Here is a 23,797-nt window from a genome sequence, read left to right as displayed (position 1 = left end):
ATATTAACCGGACGACGTCAAATTGAAAAAGACAAGAAACATCCTTACCTAAATCGAAGAGCGTGTTATGGGTTTGAGTTTGATGGTGTCGCCATCGTCGTGGCACGACGGAGCTGGTTTCTAGCGCTGAAACAAAGTTCCTGGAGAGTTGGAGAGTGTGATTGCGTGATAGATTGTTTGGGTATGGAGTCTTTAGGCACTCGTGTGGGTGGTAAGTGAGAGAGAGAGAGAGAGAGGAAGAGAGAGAGATCTATCAGTGGAGAGGTGTTGCAGTGGCAACTGGAGAAGTTTTGACTTTGAGGAAAATGTAGAAGAAGATGCGAACGGCGTGGAGAAGTGGAGACTGTTTGGCGTTTTAGGGTAAAATTAGTTTAGGGATTTTGTATAATTGGGTTTACATCTTTTTATTTTGTTTAATTCTAAGTTTCAAAAATTTTTGTACAAAATTGTTTACTTTATTTTTTTTATTTACCCTAAAACCAGGATTGAGGTTTTGGTTTTCTTTAATTGTAAGGATCTAGGGACTTTTTAATTTGTTTACTTTTTAAATTTAAGAAGAAAATTGTTTACTTTTTTATTTTTATTTTAAAATTGGAAATTCAATTATTTGTATTTAAGAAAAAACTGGTTTTTACATTTTTCTAAACACCCCTACATTTGGGTGTTTGGGATACGCCTCATCAAAACTCACTGAAGTTAACAATCTCTGTCGAAATAGGCACAAAATAAGTGCCAGAGTCAGTAACGAGTGTCGTTGTCTATTGAACGAGAGTGGTAAAACTAGAATTATTATTCCAATGGGGGAAGGAGGTCGACTATGAGGGTTTATACACATGAGTGAAATAGCTGTTAATTTTAGACGCCAAAGGCGAGAAAATAAATTGGCCTTAGAATTTTATTCCCCTTTGGCCGACTAATTGGAATTTAGTTACTGAATGTGGGGTATCTGCAACTATTTTTGCCTAGTTGCAAAAAAATTGGTTGCCAAATGTACTTTTTCTGTAGTGAAACTTTATAATTTCCACACAAGCGAATACAAGAAGACAAGCACCATATATTGCGTATAGGAAGGTATTCGGCCAATAAATATCACCAGAATTCCCCAAAATAGACAGACTAATCAAAGCAGAATAAAAAAAGATAACATTTCGGACCAGCTGTGTCAAATAACGTTAGCCAAAAGTGGCATAAATAACATTACAAAATTAAAGGTCTCAAACAGTTTGTCCACATTTACAGTACACTCAAACATAATTGAAATCAGATTCAATGTTACCATGTGAGAGAACTAAAGAATCAAAAATTGTACTTACGGGAGGTTAGGGACTGCCTCGTATTCGATGAATGAATGAAACCAAGAGATCAATTGAACGATGAAGATGCGTGGAGTAGAAGAGATGAAGTCAGGTTCTGCAGTTTGGAAATTCGGGCAACAGCGAGGGCAAACATGCGTGGAAGAGATGAAATTTGGGTTGTGCGTTTGGAAATTTGGGGAAAAAGCTAGGGCAACATGCGTGGAGAAGAGATGAAATTGAAAAAAATGCTTGCTTATATAGGTTAGGGTATTCTGTAAACAACTTAAAAAAGTAAGGGTTCTAATTAGTTATTTAATTTTGAAATATAATTCTATTATGGAAATAAGTCAATTTGCAACTAAAAATTTAGTCAGTAAAGAATTAGTGTTAGTTGCCCATAATTGAGGTCCGACGGGAACAAATAATTTTGGGGGGAATATGAATTTTAAGTTAAATTAGCAACTAAATCAAAATTAGTTGCTGTATATACTTTGGGGCCCTTGTAATTACTGTCCAAATATGGGATATTTTGGTAATTTCATTTTTCTATAACTAATCATAATAGTTACTAATAATCCCTAATTATTCGCAACTAATTTAGCAACTAAATTAGTAGTTGCAAAAAATTGTTTTTTGTAACAAAAAATGTAGATGCAAAAAGCCATATTTTAGATGCAATTCTCAAAATTTTGGAGGGAAAAATCACCCGGAAAAAATTGCAAATAAATTTATTAGTCACTAAAGCAAACGGTTCTGTGACTAACAAAATAGTCGCAAAAAATTAACTTTAGATGCCAAATGTTGGAACATGTGGGCCCCAAAATTTTAATCCTCTTTGCTCGACTAATGTCAATTTAGTTGGTAAATGTAGCCTTTTTGCAACTAATTCTGGTTAGTTGCTAAAAAATTGGTTGCAAAATGTCAATTTTCTTGTAGTGGGTGGATTGGAATTTGGAAATTGGAATGGGCTATGGTGGCAGGAAGGTGGTGTCGATATTACTTTGGGGTAATGTGGTGTGAATCTGCAATTTAGGAAACCAGGGGTACCAACTGTGATTTCAATAAACCTTAGGTGGGCTAATGTCGTTTACTCTATAATTTCCCATCAATCCTACCTTCTGCCTATCGCATATCTCTCTAAACTTGAAACACATACAAATTGCAGGCTCAATTTTTCTGTTGAAACACATTGCTGTTGCAATCTCTCAAATGTCAAATCCCGATCTCCTCTCTCTCCCAAAGCCAAATGACAATCTCTTATATCAATTCACCTATCCTACATTTTACTAAAAAAAAAAAAATCAGTTTTCTTATTTCTTACTCTTAGCATTCTTAACTCATTTTACTCTCAGCTTTCTCATCTCCTCTCTCTCAACTTTCTCATCTCTATAGACGAAAATTTCCTCCTTTTTGTTTTTGGTAAGTTGTTGCTTGTTTGTGCAAGCTTCGATTTTTGATTATTTTATTTTTGGGTTTAGCAAGTGATATTTGATCAAGTGAATGTGTGATTTACATTATTATTTTTATGCAGGGTAATAATATAAGATTGTAGAGTATCAGTAGAAACCAAAATCAAAGGAGCATAAATTTGGTGCTAAAGTTCCTTCTTAATTTTTATAATTATATTTATTTTAGCAAAATAATATTAAGGGCTCTAAATTATCTATCCTTTGAATAGAAATGTATACTAGAAAGTATGAATCGGGACTTGAAAAACGTAAGAAAAAAAGGATAGAAGAGCTAATTCAATCCCAAAAAGGTGTACTTGATAGATTTGTTATTAATACGAAACATCAAATGCTAAAAAACCAAATGAAGATTTAAATGAAAAATCAATTGAAAATTGTGAAGAAATTTTTAAAGGTAACAATTCAAATTCATCAAATACTAGTGAAGAATATCACGAAAATTTAGAAGAAGATATTCCATTATACAATAATGAAAATATTAATGATAAAGATGAAACAACTATTAAAAATATTCATGATCCGGAACAGTGGAATAATTTAGACACAAGCTTATGTGATTTATTAGTTGAGAAAGGTCCAATTAGACAAGTTTTAGATTTTTCAAGAGATGAAAATTCTAGACGCTTTTCTATAATTCATTACATTCGAAAAATTACCAAATGAAGAAAAACATGATAGAAAATGGCTAGTATATTCAAAAGAATTAGATAAAGTATTTTGTTTTTGTTGTAAATTATTTAGTTTAAAATCAAATACAATTCAATTAGCAGTAGATTGGAAAAATCTTAGTGCCAAGCTTAAAAGTCACGAAACAAGCAATGAACATGCTATAAATATGAACATTTGGGTTGATGTTGAGATGAGATTGCTTAAAAACAAAACAATTGATAAATATTTACAAGAGAAAATAAATAAAGAGAAAGAGCATTGGAAGAATGTACTATTAAGAATTATAGCGGTTGTAAAAAATCTTTCAAAAAATAATTTGGCATTTTGTGGTACAAATGAGAAGATTTATCAAGAAAATAATGGAAATTTTTTTAGTCTAATTGAAATGATTGCTGAGTTTGATCCAATAATGCAAGAACACCTTAGACATACTCAAAATGGAGAAATTCATACTCATTATCTTGGTCATAATATACAAATTGAGTTGATAAATATTTTAGCAATATAAATAAGAAATACCATTATTAAAAAAATCAAAGAATCAAAATATTTTTCAGTTATACTTGATTGTACCCCACATACAAGTCATTAAGAACAAATGTCACTTATATTAAGATGTATAGATATTTCAACAAGTCCAATAAAAATAGAAGAGTACTTTCTAGATTTTATAAAAGTGGACAATACTTCAGGTCAAGGTTTTTTTAACGTACTAACAAGAATAATAAAAAAATCTTGAACCTGATGTAAATAATGTGAGAGGACAAGGATATGATAATGGGTCTAATATGAAAGGTAAACAACAAGGTGTGCAAAAAAGATTATTAGATATAAATTCTAGAGCATTTTATACACCATGTGGTTGTCACAGTCTTAATTTAGGGTGCGTTTGGTTTGGGGGTAAGTGAGATTACTGAAGTAATGTCATCTTATATTATTTGATTACCACGTTTGGTTGTCAAGTAATATAAAATTCCGGTAATCTTTCATAACCAATAGTAATTACTGTTAGTAATACATGATGTAATCTGATTACCTCCATTTGTATTTTAAGATTACCAAGGTAATCTTAAAATTTTTACAATTCTATCCTTTATTAATAAAACTTTAGGACAATAATGCCCTTATTTTTAAATTAATTTACATGATTCTGACTTTTACAATTTTACCCCCATTAATTAAATTTTTGGACAAAGTTACACTTGAATTCAAAACAAATTGCAGCCCACCAAAGCCACCACCCCCAACTACCTGCCACTGCCAGTCGCCCACAACCATCATCGGCGGCCAGCCACTGCTGCCTGAACGGTGCACCGACGGCCAAAAATGGCCATCGTACGTCGATCTGGCTGGAAAACGACCAAATCTAATCTGGTCATCCCAGCCAGATCCATCAATTTGTCTAGACCGATGGTCGTTAACGACCACATTTTGTGGTCGTTAACGGTCATGATCTAGTCGTTTACAGCCATATCAACGAATCTGGCCGGAAACAACCAGATTAGATCTGGTCATTTTTTGGCCAAATCTTTACGATCTGACCATTTCCAGCTAGATCTCTAGCGGGAAATGGCCATATGGGCGTATAGAGGCCATTTTTGGTCGTTCGTGCACCGTTAGGTTGTCGACGGCTGGCGGTGGTTGTCGACGGCCAACAGTGGCTGGGTTGGTGGGGGTGCATTGTTGATTTTCCAAACTTTTATTATGGGGTTGTCTTTACTAAGCTTTTAAATGTAGGGGGGTTATATTAATAATCTAAATAATATAATAATAATAATAATATTTAATTAGAGGACACTTCAGTAATTTAAATAACATACCCACCAATCTATTCCTCTCAACCAAACATATTAATATAAGGTACCCACCAATTTATTCCAACCAACCAAACACGTTTCGCTAAACATTCTTAGTAATCTTCAAGGTAATCTTTCTTTCAATTAATATAACATTCCCAATAATACAACATTCCCTGAACCAAACGCACCCTTAGTTCTTTTTGACATGGCTAATTCATGTGCTAATGATATTACATTTTTTGGAGTGACACAACGCATATACTCATTATTTTCTTCTTCTACAAAGCGATAAAAAATTTTGCAAGATCATGTTTCTAATTTGACACTTAAGTCATTATCAAAAACACGTTGGGAAAGTTGTGTTGAAAGTGTTTATGCAATAAAGTTTCAAGCTCCACAAATAAAAAATATTTTATATAAATTAGTAGAAACTAGTGAAGATCGTAAAATAAAAAGTGAAGCTATTTCTTTAGTAACATATGAGATTAAAAATTTTGTTCTATTAGGCATAATTATTTGGTATGAAATGTTATTTGTTGTTAATACGATTAGTAAATATTTACAATCTAAAAATATGGACATTGTTGTTGCAACAAATCAGTTGAAGGTCTTGTTTCATTTTTTTGAAAAATATAGAGAAAATGAGTTTACATCTTTTATGATTCTTGCTAAAGAGATTGTCGAGCAAATGAATATAGAACCAAAATTTTGTGAAAAATGTACAATAAAGAGAAAAAAAAAAAAACAATTTGATGAGAATGAAAACAAAAAGATGAAATTGTCTACTAAAGAATCTTTTAGAATAAATTATTTCACATATTTTGTTGATCATGCCATTTCTTCACTTCAAAGTAGGTTTGAACAATTTGAAATATATAGTGATAATTTTGGTTTCCTTTATAATGTAGAAAAGTTAAAATTGTTTGATAATAATAATTTGAAGAAAAACTGTTTAAATCTTGAAAACTTTTTAAAACATGACATGCTCTTTGATATTGATCGTTTAGATTTATATTCAGAATTAAAAGTTTTAAGAGAAATTATAAACGTTGAAATTAAAACACCACTTGAGATACTAGATTTTATTAAAAAGGTGAATTCTTTTCCAAATGCATGAATAACTTATAAAATACTATTAACTATTCTTGTTACTGTAGCTTCAATAGAAAGAATTTTTCAAAATTAAAGTTAATGAAATCTTATCTGCGTTCAACCATGTCACAGGAAATATTAGATAATTTGGCTATATTATCAATTGAAAAATATTTTTTTCTTTTAAACTCGAATATACAAATTTAATTAGTGATTTTGCACCTCAAAAGACAAGAAATATAAATTTGAAATAATTTTTTTAATATATGCTTATATTATTAGACGGCCTCCAAAGTAACTCTTGTTTAGGGTTACAAATATTCTTGAGACGCCTTAATAACGTGGTTACCAATGTGTCTCAGATTCTTTAAATCTAAAATCTGTGATATGCTATTATATTGTGTACTACATTTGAGAAGCAAGATGTGTTGGGTTCTATTTTCATTCATTTGTCAGTGCTAGGAGCCATTTGTGGAACATTTCATGAATTTCATGGGCTTTGAACTTACATTGTTCGAATGGATTACAAGGCTTCACAGGGGAGGGTTGCCTGATTTTTGTTTATAGATTTTCTTTTCATGACTTGCTAACTTTGTTTTGCATCCTTTGGGGCTTTCATGGGTAGCTTACTTACCTTTGTGTAAATCTCCTCAAATTTAATTTAAATTATAGATTGTTTCTTGCCCCAAAAAAAAAAAAAAAAAAGTCTTAATTGGCCCGAGGTTTTTTAATCTAAAAAAAGGGGTGGATCAGAGTTTCGTATCATTTAAATTCCTTTTTTCCAATAATGTTCTTCTATACTTGATTGTTGATTGAATAATGGTTTTAAGGGGTGGTGGAAAAGTTGTTATCAATGTGTCGTTGAGTTGGGGATTATAGAAGTATACTATTTTTTTTTTCCTTTTTATTCTGAATACAAGCATCTCTGTTATTGTCTATGTATATCTCTGTCCTAATTTATTATTAGGATAATGTAATGCTATAGAATTGTTTGCTGTTGTGTATTGTATTGCAGCAATTTTGGGTTTTTGCAGCTTTCGCTTCCCTCTGTTCTCCTCGTAATGTGTACATTTGGTTTTAACAAATTCCTTTAAATTTGACTCTACTGCATTTGGTCATTCTATGACAACAACAAACTAATACAACCAAGTCTTGTTTGCCACATGATCATCTAGATCTAAAGGTTGTCCACCTTAATTATTATTCTAATAATGTTAAACAGTTGAAACTCTGTACAAGACAACAAAATATGGTTCTCAAATCTAATTTTTCTTCCATCTTGAACACCACAATCAGTGTTTATAAATGTTACTGCATTAATGAGAGATTTCTGGGTCATGATTTTCAATTCCTCTCCATCTAGATAGCCTTACACAACAATATTTAACTCCAAAAAAAAAAAAATGAAGTTGAAAATGATAAAGCACAATCAGAACAAACTATTATGTGCTTACTGTCTGGTAAAATACAAACAGGACAAAGAAAACAGATTACTGTTAGTTACAAAAATATTTTTTGCAGTCTTCTGTTTTTAGGTTACAAACATCCGAATACTTCGATAAATGAATTAAAACTTGTGGTTATATTAGTTTGTAGGTTTTATCAAATATATATGCTTAATTAATTGATTTTTTTTTTTTAGAGAATGATTTGTCGGAACAATTTGAAAAAACCAAATATGTTTCCGAAAAATGCTGCAATTGAGTACGTTTAGAACTCAACAATGTAAACAATTACTTAGCCATTAGAGGGTTTGATTTACTAATGTAACCAGAAGAGATGTAGCATTATTAAGGTATTTCATCTTCATCATAAGTTCATCACAACTATCCAAAACATAAAAACAACCCAACCATCTACACTTGAAATGCTGCATTATTATTATTTAGTCTGCACTTTTAAGATCCATAAGTGGATATGTTAATGGAAATAAAACTTTGCAAAAATGTTTAAAGGCAGAGAAAGAGAACAGAACAAAAAAACAACCATCTACACTAGTTAATTATAACAACGAAAATCAACATCAACAAGAACAAAATAACAAGAACAGAACAGTCAACCTCAACTCCTTAACAAAAAAAGGCAGAGAATGAGGAAGACCAGAGAATGAGAAACTACCTGCAGCTTAGCCGTGAAGAAGAAGAAGTGCAGGTTTGTCGGTGAAGTTCTCGCTATTACCTTCGCCGGAGAGAATGGTAGACTTGACGGCAGACTTGAGGAGAAGAAGAGAGAAGAGTGAAGACAGAAGATAACGCAAGGAATAGTTGAGGATTAAACAAGAATTGGTTGTATTAGTTTGTTGTTGCCATAGATGTAAGTTGCTGTATTGGGTTTACGCAGTGAAAAATAAAAATAATCCCAACAACAACTGTAAGCCCTAGATCCTTATACACAATTTTACGTTATTAGCATTTAATATGATATTAAAACTAAACGTTCTAGATTTCATACCAGCATTTGGAGGCTCATTCTTTGATGCAAATCGCTCCCACTTTGAGACGAGAGTGAACTCTCGACATCCACACGAAGACAAGACAACAATCACCTAGCGATTCAAAGTGCTAGCCGAAACCGCAAGGTTCAACGATTCTCCTCCATAACAATGGTGACTACGGCTTGGGAGAGAGAGAGAGAGAGAGAGAGAGTGGACCGCTAAGGTTTATAGAATAATTGTGTTATTTGATTTTTATTTTTAGTTGCACTTAAATAGTGCAAATCTAAAAAACCCTACTCTATTATGGAAGTTGAATTAATATATTGTATAATAGATTAATCAAATATTTAATTACCATTACAAGGTAATTATGCATGGCATATTTCAAATTCAAACTTGAATATATATATATATTGGTTGGGAGTTATGTGAGATTACTAGGTTTAAGTCATCTTATATTACTTGATTATCATATTTGGTTTGTCAAGTAATATAAAATTCCGGTAATCTTCAAATACCAATAATGGCTATTGTTGGTAATATTGGAGGTAATCTGATTACCTCTATTTTCTTAGGTATTATAAGATTACTTAGGTAATTTTTATTTTTTTTTACAATTCTATCCCTTATTAATAAAATTTTAGGACAATAATGCCCTTATTTTTAAATTTATTTACATGAATCTTACTTTTACCATTTCACCCCATTTAATTAATTTTTTGGACAAAATTACCCTTGAAATCAAAACAACTTTCAGCTTACCCAAGCCACCACCCCACCCACCTGCTGCTGCATGCCGCCAGCCAAACCACCGCCGACTACCGCGGGAAGTCACCTGGAGTCACTGTGAGCAGCCCACTGTTACTGGGAAGCCCCGATATGGCCGTTTTTGGCCATATTGATGGCCGAAAAAGCCATATCGAGAGCAGATTTGGCCGGAAATGGCCAGATCTATTTTGGCCATTTCCGGCCAGATTGATGGGTCTGGCTTGGCCTTTATCGGCTAGATCTGGGTGAGATCTGGCTGTTAACGGCCATGGACCTGGCCATTAATAGCCAGATCTCGCCCAGATCTGGCTGATAATGGCTAAGGATCTGATCGTCATCGATCTAGCCTGATATGGCTGTTTTCGGCCATTAATATGGCCAGAAATGACCATATCGGAGCCTCGTGGTCACAGTGAGCTACTCACGGTGACTTTCAGAGACTTCCAACTGTGGTTTGCGGTGGTGGTAGGCGGCGGTAGCGGGTGGGGGTGATTTTATCATAAATTAAAGTTTTATATAAGCTGGGGTGTTTTAACTAAATCTGAAATATTGGGGGTTAAAATAAATTATTCAAAAATTAATAATAAAAATAATATTTTAATATAACGTACCCACTAACTAACCAAACACATTTTCCTAAAGATTCCCAGCAATCCAACATTCCCTTAACCAAACGCCCCCTATATATATGGGAAATTATATATAGGCAACAAGCTCAGCAAATTTAATTGAACTATAAGATTACCAAAATGCCATTTCATCTTAAAAGACAAAAATACCGCTCTTACTTGTTTATCCTTAATCTGTCTTCTATATGTGTGACCCAAAGACTCCTCATCTTATCGGCAGTGAGTAGTGTTGTGATTGACACCCAATCAATCTTCTCACTAAACACAGACCAAGATTAGCCTCTAGCAAGACATCATGGCCACCCAATAGATTCGAGTAATGAAACAACTTACCTATTAACAATGTGGTTACCGTGCAATCCAATCATTTCATTATCCATTATCTCATCAAGACTAAGGTACAAAAGTAGTGTCAACCTTGGATATCCTTGATATCTTGGTATTCGGTTATTGGACCAACGACCGAAAATAGATTTGATTGAGCTACAATTGAATCCCACTGTGGCCACAGATTTATTGTTGTTGCTATCTACCAAATTGCTTAGTGAGATAATTTCTTCCGTACCTGGGAGTGATGAATCCTTTGTCAATCCATCATAGTCTTGATACACTTCTCGATGTAGCCAATCACTACTGTTTTGATGGCTCTGAATAGAACTACGTTGGGCTAGTGTCAAACTACACCAATTGGTGCACAAGGCGCTCTGGTGATCTCAAGTCTAAGGATCACATGCACTATAATTTGTTAGAGGATTTATTCCACATACATTAGGGTTACCATCTATATGGAATCCTTTGGTGGGTTTGTCCAGTGAACTCACCTATGATAAGCATCCATATGTTGCACCAAGTTGTCGACAAACAACCTTAACAACTGAGATCAATCACTATCTTTCGACAGGGTCATTCAACACTATGATAGCCTTACTGTATTGTCTGTGTCCTTATTCAAAATAATACTAAGGCCACAGACGTTTCTAGAATAGCCACCATATCTGACATAGGGTTCTCACTATCGAGATTTGAAACACTCGATACCCTCGTCATGGTTATACCATTTTAAGGACATACATTATAACATACAGTAAATACGAATTACATAATGTAGAAAATTCCTTTTATTAATTATAAACATCATTTACAAGAGTCAACATTTACAAAATGGATTGGCTCTAGAGCACCTACTCTAACAATAGAATGACCAAATGCAATAGGGTCTAATTTAAAAGAATTTGTTAAAACAAAACGTACACATTATGAGGAGAAGGACCAAGAGGGAAGTGAAAGCTTCAAAAACCCAAAATGGCTGCAATACAAGACACAACAACAAACAATTCTATAGCATTACATTATCCCAACAAATTAGAGAGAGAAAAATATAGACAATACCAGAGTTGCTTGTATTAAAAAAAAAATAGTATATTTCTATAATCCCTAGAGATGGGAATTTGGGACCGGACCCAAAAAACCCACCCAAAAACCCAGGTTTAGGATCGGTCCTAAAACTGGACCAAGATCGTGGAGGAGGGCTCGGGCCCAAACCCTTTTTCCCTTTTTCAAAATGACCTTTAGAAAATATAAAAAAACAAAAAAAAAAAAAAAAAAAAAAAAAAAAAACCCCTATTTTTTGAAATATACAATAAAAACTACACAAATTAACTACCATTACCGTAGTTACTATAGCAAACACTGTTCACAATCAATGTTCATCACATTGTAGCAGTTTACTGTTCATTCATAGCACTGTTAATTTCTTGGTTACCTTAAAGGTTAGATAAATCTAGAAGGTTTTAATCTAGAAGAACTCTAGAATTAATTCTAGGTTGCGCTTGGTCAGCCTGTAACCATTGGTCAGCCATGTTAGGTGGTCCCAGAGGTGGTCCTGTACCTTGGTGGTCCCGTGATCTAGGAGAGAAATTGGAACTTTTAGGTTAGAATTATTTAGAGATGTCTAATTTCTTAAGGAGATTAGGAAGTAGCAGTAGGCGAGATGATAGTAGTAGCAATAACACTATTAGAATTAATAATCAATACCAAAACACAAACAATAATCAAGAATTAATGAAATCTATTAACACTCAAGAGATCAATATGGCAAAAATCGATCAACACTTACATAATTGGAACATACCACCAGTTAAGAAAGACATAATAAATCAAATAGGTACTTTTGAATTTATGTCAGATTAATCTATCAAAACAACAGAAGACACAATTACGATAACCAAAGAAAAGGTTGAGGAAATTCAACTTCTCTCCGAAGAACCAATACATAAACATAGACAAAACAATTATAAATTTTTACAAATAGGATTAGTACAAGTAGCAGTAAAACCATTATTTAGATTAGGACAAAACATTCCAATATTAGTAATGTTCCAAAATGGTTTCAACAATGGTTCAATTTTTTCGGTTTAAATGAAAAAATTCTCCCACCTTCGGTTTGGGAAGGATATCAATTATTCGCCAAAAATTTCAATAACAACAAAGAACCTTTGCTAGCAATTTCTTAATTGCTTGGATAATGAGTTGCCAATTTTATATCACTACACCTCCTCCTCCAAAATTCAAAGAATTACAAAGAAATTTTTTTATTAAATGGTGGCCTAGCTTTTCCATCCAAAATGTTAGCCCACCAGCCGTGTAGATATGGATTTCTCAACACCCTCATTTATGTCAACCTCAACAACAATCAACATTTCTGACACAAAAATCAAAACTTTTGGCTGAGTTGGCTTAATGCCAAACCCCTCAACATCTACTTCAACACCCCTTTATTCATGAAATTCAACATCTAATTCAACACCCTTTTATTCACAAAAATATGTAAGACCATTTTTTGAACCCTTCGATATACCAAAAGAAGAAATTGTTAAATTCAATAATCACAAAACTATTTTAGAAAATATTAGCAAAAAGCTTAATGAATTATCACCTTCAAAATTAAACATTAATGTCCTTTCAAAATCAACCCCAATCTAAGAACAAAATTATAGGAAAAGAAAACGTTCTTATTACAATAATAAAAATAAAAGAATAAAATGTTGGAAATGCAAACAAGAAGGACACGATGCTCTTAAGTGTCCAACTAGAAAACAAAATAAAAACTTAATATTAAAACCCCAAAATAATCTAAAATAAAAAGTATCGTATGAAATGCTACCACCTCAACAACCTATTACCCTACAATCATTAAACTTTATTCAAACTAATTCTGATAAAGAATCCAGTAATTCATCCATAGATATTGAAAACTCTCCAGATATTAAAAGTAAATCTCTATAAAATCCTAATAGTTCAATGAAATCAATAAATATGATATCAACCTCTAGACCTAAGTCAATAAATGTTATCACTAAATCAAAAGAGTTTTTATTAGATATTATTGATAAAATTCAGGATGAAGATATTAAAAGAGAATATTTATTAAAACTTAAAGAATTAATTTTATCTGAAGAAAAACAAAAAGATGTAGATTCTTATAATTTAAAAGACATATTAAAAAGATTTGACAAACCCACACAAGTTACTCTAAATGACTTGCAAGAAGAAATCAATATTCTAAAAAATCAAGTCAAAGAATTACAAAAAGATAATTTTGAAATTAAGACGGACTTATTATGTTTAAAAGCCTCTAAAGAAACTATAGGACAACCATCAACCTTAAAATCAGAATTACAAATTATGGAAGAAACCGAAGAATCGTTTATTAATGAAATCTCTAGAATTCAATTTCAAAAATGGCATGTTTACATTAGGATCAATATTAATCATGAATTAGATATTATTACACAAGCCTTAGTAGACACTGGAGCAGATCAAAATTGTATGAGAGAAGGATTAATTCCAACAAAATATTATGAAAAAACAAAAGAAAAATTACATGGAGCTAATGGTCAACAATTAAACATTAATTATAAATTATCTAATGCTCATGTATGTATACAAAATTTTTGTATTAAAAATACATTTATTCTAGCAAAAGACTTGGATCAAGATGTTTTATTAGGTACCCCTTTTATTACTCAAATTTACCCTTTTACAATAAACAATAAAGGAATTACAACAAATATTTTAGGACAAGATGTAACATTTGAATTCGTTAATCCTCCATTAGTAAAAGATATTAATAATTTAAAAAACTTATCAATATCAAAAATAAATCTTATTAACAATAAGAAAAGACAAATTAATTTCTTAAAAGAAGAACTAAAACATGAAAGCATAAAGCAACAATTAGAAACTCCCAAAATTCAAGAAATTATTAAAAGTACAGAAAAACGATTTGCACATGATATATGCTCGACAATTCCAAATGCCTTTTGGAATAGAAAACAACATGTAGTTTGTCTTCCCTATATCAAGAATTTTGATTGCTTGAACACTGTCATAAAGAAATCAAAGATTTACAAGATAAAAAATTAATTAGACCCAGTAAATCTCCATGGAGCTGTTCTACCTTTTATGTCAATAATGCAGCAGAAAAAGAAAGAGGAGTCCCAAGATTAGTAATCAATTATAAACCATTAAATAAGGTATTACAATAGATTAGATATCCAATACCTAACCAAAAAGATTTAATTAATAGATTATATAATGCTACAATAGTTTCAAAATTTGATATGAAGTTTGGGGGGGTGGAAGTTTTTTATTTTTCACTTTCCCCCCAAACTTCAACTATAAAAACCCCCTTAAACCTCCATTTTCTTCACAACTCAACTCTCAATCTCTCAACTCCAATTCTCAAATTCTCTTTAATTCAATTTATATTTACATTTATTCATATGATTATTTATATTATTCAATTTTTTCCATTTTTCAATGTAGCAACTCCAATTCCACAACCACAAACGATTGGGACTGGGTCTAACCAAACACAAGTGAGTTGCGACTCCACAGTCCGACCATCAAAGAGGGTCGTGTCTGTTGGATGGCAATTTTTCACCAAATCAAAACGACTAAAGCCAAATGGGTTGGGGGAAGAGACGTGCGGGGAATGTAATTTTTGTCCAATCGTTATCGGCACTGAGAATAGGACTTCGACGATGTGGCGACACTTAGAGAAGAAGCACCTCCAATATATGTAGCAGTCCCCCAGTCCAGTTCAACTTCAACCGCACCAGGTAGGCAAATTCAAACTCAACTTAATTTTAATCCACAATCCTCAACTCTCTCAGCATGGCAATGCAATGCAGCCACAACAAAAAAGTGCATAGTAAAATTCATATGTGCTACTGACTCTCCTATTTTTTTATTTGAAAATCCTTATTTTGTTGAAATGATTAAAAATGCTCTTTGTTCAGTATTTACCCCTGTTAGTATAGGTACAATTAGAAAGGAAATAATAAGACTTTATCATAAAATAAAAGATCAACTTAAAAAATAATTTGAAAATTTTAGGAATATATCTATTGCACTTACTTCAGATATATGGGTTATTAGATCAAAAACAGATATTTTGAGTGTCACAATACATTACCTAGATCATAGTTGGCATTTACAACAAAAATTGATAGGTTTCAAAGCATTATATGAAAAACATAGTGCTGACACTATTTATTTTACGATTATTGAAGTTTTACAAGAATATTTACTATCTGAAAGAGTTGTGGTGCTAACTTTTGATAATGTAGCTACTAACGCCTCGGTAATTTCTTTATTTGAAAAGAGATTGGATTCGCAAGGTGAAGGCAACTTTTTTCACCAAAGATGTGATTGCCACATCATCAATTTGATTGTTAAAGCAGGTTTAAAAGCTATACATTCGAGGATTGAAAGGGTGCGCACAACAATTGGATTCATGGCCAGTAGCAATTCAAGATGGACTAAGTTCCGCAAATATTGTCGCCAAGAGGATTCGTCGATTGAGCCAAAGATGTTATGTACGAACATGTATGTCCGTTAGAACTCCAAGTACCTGATGTTGCAAAAAGCTATACCAACCGTAAGACAAATTATAGAGTTCGTCAACTGGAAGAACTATCTGGAGGAAGTCGTCAACGAATCCGATTGGACGGTTTGCGAATTTTTTTCTCGTTTCTTAAAATTTTTTTACGATTCCACTAATACATTAAGTTGTATTTATTATCCTACCACTAATGTAGCGTTAGACATTTTACTTTGAATTTCTACAACTTTTGCTACATATAGATATAATGAAGATTTACGGGACATTGTTGTTCCAATGGAAACAAAATATTAGAAATATTGGTTAGATATTCCATTCTTATATGGATTAGGTCTTATTGTAGATCCTAGATTTAAATTAAGTATATTTAATTATACGGTTGTTGAGATAGGCCATAATTTACATTATGATTATAGTTCTTATTTGACAGACTTTAACAGAAAATTGGAAAGCTTTTTTTCTTTGTATCAGACTAGGCACATTGGAGCGTCCAACGCCAGTAAAGAAGAGTAGTTGCACCTAGTGAAGAGCAAGGAACAAGCATCTAAAGGTTTGTAAAAACATGGCAGTGGTGGTGGTGGAAGTAGTAGCTCATACAGACAACTTGGACCAAATGAGCTACATCGGTACCTACAAAGGGACATGTTCTACATGACCATGAAGGAGAAACGTGAGATGGATGTGCTTTAATGGTGGAACCACAATGCGACTCAATTCCCTATAGTAGCCCAAATGGCACGTGACATTTTATCTGTGTTAGTTTCAACAATTGTATCTGAGTCAACATTCTCAATTAACGGCCACATTGCACTGTTTTAAAAGCTGGACCAGACTGGCCGATCCAACCAGTTTGACCAAAACCCAGTCATGTGTCCAGTCCGAACCAATATAAAACCTGCTATTAGATAAAAAGCTGCTTAGACCCGTTATTAAACCGGATGAACATTGTCACCTGCTCGATCCAACAGAACCATTTGGTAAACCAAGTCAATGTTTAAAATGAAAAAAAAAAACCTATATCTAAGATTTTTTCATGCGACTCCACTCTCTTCAATCTCTCAACTCTCTTAAATCACAGCTCTGTTCTCAAATTGACTGCAATCAGTCTCAATTCAATCTCTCAACTCCACTCTCCCTTGCTTGATGACGGTAGCACCTCCCTCGCAAGATTTCGACGATGATGCACCTCCCTTCTCCCTTACTCGACGACAATACCTCCCTCTTTCACTAGAATCGATGACGACAACATTTCTCCCTCCCTTAAGCTTTGTAAATGTATTTCCACTGTCTTTATTTGATGAATTTGTTGCTTTGATGCATAATTTGTCTTTATTTGATGCATAATTTGTTCACTAAATTTGTATGCAAAAAACCATGTTTTAAATTACTTAACATATTCATTATATGTCCTCATGGCTCCTGCTTGTTGCGACTTGTATGTCCCGTTTAAGTTTTGGTTTCTTGTGATTGTGTCCTCGAGAATATTTGGAGATATGTTTATAATGGTTTCTTGTGATTTGTCCTCAGGAATATTTGGTTTTTGGAGATATGTTTTTATAAACTGCTTAAACTTCATTATGATTATAAACTTTTAGGGATTGGATTTGTTCTCTATTCCTTACCTTATTTGTCTTTGTTTTCTATTTCAGTATGTTGTTTTAGTCTTGCCATGCCGCTGTTATAGAGTAGAATATGTCAGTCAATAAATGATTGGTGTTTGGGTTCCTTTCTTTGTTGTGTTTGGTTTGGAACAGGTATACTAAGTTGGAGCATTAACAAGTAAAACCTTTAATTGAGTAATATAACCATATAAATGTGGTGTTGATTAGAAAGCATTGATTAGAAATGTTTCCTTTTTATATGTTCTCATTGTGGTGTTGTGATCCTTTTTTGATAGTTTATTTTCAGTGGTCCTCCCTTAATGCATCCATAATATGCTGGTGTATACTAAATTATTATTGTTATTGCTTGTGTACCACAAGTAGATAAAGATTAAAAATAGACAATGTCATCATCTGGGTCTAGGCAAAACTCTTCTTCACAATCTAGTAAAGGTAGGAGTGATATAGCATGGGGACATGTTATTGAGGGTCTAGATCAAAAAGGAAGGAAGACATTAACATGTCTCCACTATGGAAAAGTAACTAGAGGAGGAGGTATTTTTAGAATGAAACAACATCTAGCTGGAACAAAGGGGGATGTCAGTGCTTGTTTAAAAGTTCCCTTTGATATTCAATACTTGATGAGAGAAGCACTAAAAGAAATTGGGGTAAAGAATAAAGAGAAGGTTGATTATGATAAGTATACAAATCCTTATGTGCTATCGTACATGGATTTTAGGGAGATAAGATAAATGAAGATAGTGAAGAGGTTGGTCCATCAAAAAGAAAAAACCTATTGGGGTTGGTGAATATTTTTCTCCAATGACAATTGTTGGATCTCAACCATCAATTAGGAGTTATTTAGTTGGAAAAGAAGCGACGTGGAGAGCAGAAATGGCTTTTGCAAGATTCTTTTATGATGCTTGCATCCCAATTAATGCTGTAAATTCAATTTATCTTCAGCCTTTGGTGGATGCTATAGCTGCAATTGGGCATGGGTGTAAACACCCAAATTATCATGGTTTGCTTGTTAATTTGTTGAGAGATGCTAAGAAAGAAGTGCAACTTCTTGTTGACAGTTACAGGAAGACATGGGAAAAGGTTGGATGTACCTTAATGGCTAATGGTTGGACTGATAATTCACATAGGTTATTAATCAATTTTATGGTGTATTGTCCTAAAGGAGTTTGTTTTGTGAAATCAGTTGATGCTTCAAATGTTGTAAAGGATGTTAGGACATTGTTGGAGATGTTTGAGGAGATAGCTTTATGGATTGGACTAAGTAGTATTGTCCATTTTGTCTTAGACAATGGATCCAATTATAAAGCTACTAGAAGAATGTTGTTTAAGAAATATCTGAGTATTACTTGGTCGCCCTGTGCAACACATAACATAAATTTGGTGTTAAAAGACATAGCTGAGGTGGATCACATAGTTTATCTTGCAAAACGTGCTTCTAAGGCAACAAAGTTTGTATATAATCATACATTCTTGATAGCTTGGTTAAGATAAAGATAGGCAATATACTTTTAGCTCATGTTCTTGTCAAGTCATAACATAATATGCATTTTTTATAATTGACTAACATCTATTATTTATCAATTGAATTGGTTGGAAAGAAATTGTATGTCTTGGCACAACCCGTTTTGCTACAACTTTCATTGCAATGAGAAGCCTTCATGAGCACAAACATGACTTGCAAGCCATGGTGACAAATAAGTCATTTGTCGATTCTCGATATACAAAAAGTAATAAAGGCAAATATGTTATTGGCATAATTCTAGATAACAATTTTTGGGATGATATGGGTAAGGTGTCCAAAGTTGTCAATCCATTGATGCGCTTGTTGCGGATTATTGACTCAGATGAGATGTCTGCAATAGGATATGTGTATGATGGCATGTACAGAGTGAAAAATGCAATTAAGAAGTTGTTTAAGAATAAAAAGAGATTGAACAAGCCTTATACAAGAATCATTAAGCTACACTGAGATAGGACGTTGCATCGTGATATCCATGCTGCGGCTTATTATTTGAATCATGCCTTTAAATATGACGAAGCATCTTTTTATGCCAAGCCAGAAGTCATGAGTGGTTTCCTTGATACTATTGATAGTAAAGCAAGTACGTTCAATTTAAACAAGACAAAGTTAATGGAAGAAAGTAGATTATATTCAAACCAGGAGGAAAGCTTTTCTCGTGGGCTTGCTCTTGAAACCGCCAGAACCACACGTCCTAGTACGTAATAGTTATAAAATTTATGAGTTCTTTTGCTTTTTAAGTCTAATTTATTTATTATAGATGAATGGTGGAGATCATTTGGGTAAAGTACTCCAAATTTGCAAAAGTTTGCAATAAAAATTCTTAGCCAAACTTCAAGCTCTTCAGGATGTAAACGAAATTAGAGTGTTTTTGAGCGCATACATACTAAAAAGAGGAATAGATTGGAGCATCAAACGTTGAATGATCTTGTTTTTGCTCACTATAACTTGCATTTGAAAAATAGGTATAAAACATTGTCAATTACTCAATTATGCATCACTCTTATTGTTATTATCTATTATTTTCCTTGATATTTTTACTTGTCATGCTTTTAATATTTCATTATGGTATTTTAAGAGGTGTTACAAGAAAATAAGTTTTGATCCTATTGATTATGAAAGTATCGCCAAAACTAAAGGTTGGATAGTTAACGGTGAAGAGGAGGTCAGTGAATTTAATTATGAGGAATTGGAACAAATGTTATATGGAGAAGGATCTATTCCTGTTAGAGTTGTTGATCTGCCTTGTTTTTATGATTCAATAGATGGCTCAAAAGGTTGGTTTCAAATATTTAACCAACTTAGTATCTATTTTAAATTAAATTACAAGTTTTAACTTATGATTTCTATTTTTTACTGAAATTTATGTAGATGATGGTGATGGTTATGATGATGACACCATTGATGATAACGACGAATTCTGATGCTAGTGTGTGAACTGTGAAGCTCAATCAACATGGAGACGGGTCAAAGATAAAACAATTGCACCAAATGTTTTGTTATTAATTATTATGTATTTTGTCATTTAATTTGTAATGGATGAACACAACACCATGTTTGGAGTTTAGAGTTTGGATTATTGTTAAATCATGTTGGGATTGTTATTGAGTTTGAATCATGTTGGGCAGTAATTAAGTTGTTCTTGTCTTATTGAAAATATGAAATTTTTCAAAAAATAGGATTTTTTTTTTTTTTGCAGGGCTGATGTCAGCATGATGATGTCACTAGTCCAACCGGTTGACCTGTGACCTAGGCAATAGAGCAGGTTGCCTTTCAGTCCGGGTTTTAAAGCAATGTCGTATTGTTGAAGAGAGAAGATGATTTTTAACCAATGAGCTGGTTGAAGTCATAACATGTTTACAGGATTGGACTCATGTAGACATGAAAGATTTGCAGCACCTTACAGATTCCCACAGATTTGGAGGATGTAAATATTGTGGACGATGAAAATTAATAATTTAATAAAATCAAATTGATTTAATTGTTTATTTGTGAAGTGTGATTGTGTGAATATTATATTTATGTTAAAATTAAATTATTATTATCTCCGTAAAGTTTAACTTAAAAACACCCTATATTTATAACCAATTAAGAATTAAGTCATTATTCATTAACATTTAGTCATTTAATCATTGATTTATATTTAATTACTTATTTACTACTTAATTAAAAATTTACAATTACCCCTAAAAATTATATAAACCCCCTATATAATTTTGATTGAGTCCCTAAATAGATAAAAAAAAAATAAGGGGGGTAAATGAAAATTTTTAGGCCCATGGGACTGGTCTTGGGGATCGGTTCGAGCCTTGAAATTTTTCATAGGCCTTGGACCGATCCCAATCGGGCCCAGACCCGAGCCCAATTGGGTCCGGTCCTTGCCCACCTCTAAACTAATCCCCAACTAAACAACACATTAATAACAACTTTTCCACCACCACCCTAAAACCATTATTCAATCAACATCAAGTATAGAAGAACATTACTGCAAAAAGGAATTTAAATGATATGAAACTCTAATCCACCCTTTTTTTAGATGAAAAAACCTCATGCCAATTAAGACTTTTTTTTTTCTTTTAGGGGAAGAAACAATGTATAACTTAAATTAAATTCGAGGAGATTTACACAACGGTAAGCAAGCTACCCATGAAAGCCCCAAAGGAAGCAAAATAAAGTTAGCAAGTCATGAAAAGAGAATCTATAAATCTATAAACAAAAATCAGGCAACCCTCCCCTATGAAGCCTTGTAATCCATTTGAACCATGTAAGTTCAAAGCCCATGAAATGTTCCACAAATGGCTCCTAGCAATGACAAATGAATGAAAATAGAACCCAACACATCTTGCTTCTCAAATGTAGTCCACATTATAATAGCGTATAACAGATTTTAGATTTAAAGAATCTAAGATACATTGGTAACCACGTTATTCCATAAAACCATTCCCTTTTTTATCTTTTTATTTAACATCCTAGAAATTAAAATTATAGAAGTAACTCAACATAAGGGCACCACATTTAACAACATTACCGCTAACACATTAAAAAAATAAAAAAAATAAACTTAGTAGGTAAGATTACATTAAAATTCTCAAATTTAGTATAAACATGGATGTTAAAAAAGCTGACCTTTGCTGATCACTTGAATCATAGGCGGAAGAATCGGTGAAGTCGGTAGGAACAACGTTATGGTTGAAACTAATCAAGTCCTTACTGGTGACATCGAAAGTCTGGTTGCCCATGCATTTGTTCTATGTCTTGATGTTGTTACTAGATGGAACTCCACTTTTCTCATGTTGGATGGTGCAATAAAATTCAGGAAAGCTTTTCAAAGGTTGCAAGATGAGGACCCTAATCATGTTACTGATTTGTTAAATGATATTCCTTTAGCGGAGGATTGGGAAAAAGAAGTGTGTTTGCTAAATTCGTAAAAGAGTTTTATGAAGCTATGAAAAGGATGTTGGGGTCCAAATATGTGACTTCTAACACTTATTTTCAAGAGATAGTTGGCATTGTCCTTTCTTTGAATGATTGAGAGAAAGACTCTAATATGGACCTTAACAACATGTCTAAGAAAATGAGAGATAAGTTTGAAAAGTATTATAGGGGCATTGGCAAAGTTAACCTGATTGTACTAGTTGTGGTAATATTAGATCCTTGGTATAAGTTGCAACATGTGGAATGGAGCTACAAAAGGATTTATGCCAATGACATGCAAAAAGCTGAGATGATTACTGATATCTTGAGAGAAGTGTTACAACAACTGGTGGATTATTATGAGCATCTTTCATCACATTTAGTTGATAGTCAAGCTTCCAGTTCTTTTCAACCAATGAATACTCATCAGTCTAGAGTTGTAGGTGTTGGTTGTGATGATAATGATGAATACAACCCCCCACCACGAATGCATTGGATTACCTTGAGGAGACATGTCTACCATTGAAGTCTGAGTTGAATGTATTGGATTGGTGGAAAACAAATACAGCAATGTATAAGGTTCTCTCGCATATGGCAAGAGATGTCTTTGCAATTCCAATGTCTACAGTTGCTTCGGAGTCAACTTTCAATACACCGGGTCATGCACTTGATCAATTTAGGAGTTCTTTAAGTACACCTATTGTGGAAGCGTTAATCTGTACACAAGATTGATTAAACTATGCATATTTACCTATAACAACTACTTTGGAGGATATAGAAGCTTATGATTCAAGTAACATAATAATATCAATCTCTTATATTCTTATTTAGTTAATTTCTTTCTAAATAATTTTATTCAATGTTAATGACATAATAAATTACTAATCTATTTTCTTGTATTTATTTTGTAGAGTTTAGAGAATTTCAAGTTCAACAAGGAGTATCCATCAGGAATTCTTCCGATATTGAAGCATGAAATGTTGTTGTGTTCTTTCTGGTTTTGTTAGGAGCTGCTACTAGGGGCCAGGTTGGAAGTCAAGTTCGGGCTGGGATGAGGTTTATTTGTGGTAGGGTGGTGGTGTGTTTGGGGAGATGTGGGGTTGGTGGGGTTGATAGTGTGTGCATTGATATGTGTGATTGATGTCTCGGTTGGCCAGGCTTTTGGTTGAGGTGCTCTTG

The sequence above is a fragment of the Pistacia vera genome, unplaced genomic scaffold (genome assembly GCF_008641045.1).
Source record: "Pistacia vera cultivar Batoury unplaced genomic scaffold, PisVer_v2 Contig601, whole genome shotgun sequence".
NCBI lineage: Eukaryota > Viridiplantae > Streptophyta > Magnoliopsida > Sapindales > Anacardiaceae > Pistacia > Pistacia vera.
This window is presented reverse-complemented; position numbering follows the sequence as displayed.